Below are 935 nucleotides of genomic sequence, written 5' to 3'. Positions count from 1 at the left end.
GAGTTGAAAGAGCAGTTACAGGAGCTGGTAGACAAGGGCTTCATCCGACCGAGTACCTCACCCTGGGGTGCTCCAGTTTTGTTTGTGAGAAAGAAGGATGGATCCCTCAAACTTTGTATCGATTACAGGCAGTTGAACAAAGTCACTACCAAGAATAGGTACCCTTTGCCAAGGATCAATGATCTATTCGACCAGCTGGCAGGAGCGGGTTGTTTCTCCAAAATAGATCTGAGGTCTGGGTACCATCAGCTGAGGATAAGAGAGGAAGATGTGCCAAAGACGGCTTTCATGACCAGATATGGGCATTTTGAGTTCCTTGTGATGCCGTTCGGGTTAACCAACGCCCCTGCAGCATTCATGGATCTCATGAACAGAGTGTTTAGCCAGTACTTGGATCACTTCGTTATTGTCTTCATAGATGATATCTTGGTGTATTCCAGGAATGCAGAGGAACATGCCCATCATCTGAGGTTGGTTCTGCAGACCTTGAGGGAACACGGCTTGTATGCCAAGTTCTCCAAGTGTGAGTTCTGGCTGAGGAGCATTTCATTCTTGGGGCATGTTGTATCGGAAAATGGAATAGAGGTGGACCCCAAGAAGGTAGAAGCTGTGGATAACTGGCCTAGACCCACTTCAGTGTTAGAGATCAGAAGTTTCTTGGGTTTGGCAGGTTACTACAGGAGGTTCGTTCAGGACTTCTCGAAAATTGCAGCTCCTCTGACCAAATTAACCAGGAAGAATCAGAAATTTGTGTGGATTGACCAGTGCGAAGAGATTTTTGAAGAGCTTAAGAAGAGGTTAACGTCGGCACCAGTGTTAGCTTTGCCAGCTAGCAATGAGGACTTCACAGTCTTCTGTGATGCATCACGAGTGGGTTTGGGTTGTATGCTAATACAGAATGAAAGGGTGATTGCTTATGCTTCTAGGCAACTAAA

This window comes from Manihot esculenta, chromosome 3, assembly GCF_001659605.2.
Source record: "Manihot esculenta cultivar AM560-2 chromosome 3, M.esculenta_v8, whole genome shotgun sequence".
Taxonomy (NCBI): Eukaryota; Viridiplantae; Streptophyta; class Magnoliopsida; order Malpighiales; family Euphorbiaceae; genus Manihot; species Manihot esculenta.
This window is presented reverse-complemented; position numbering follows the sequence as displayed.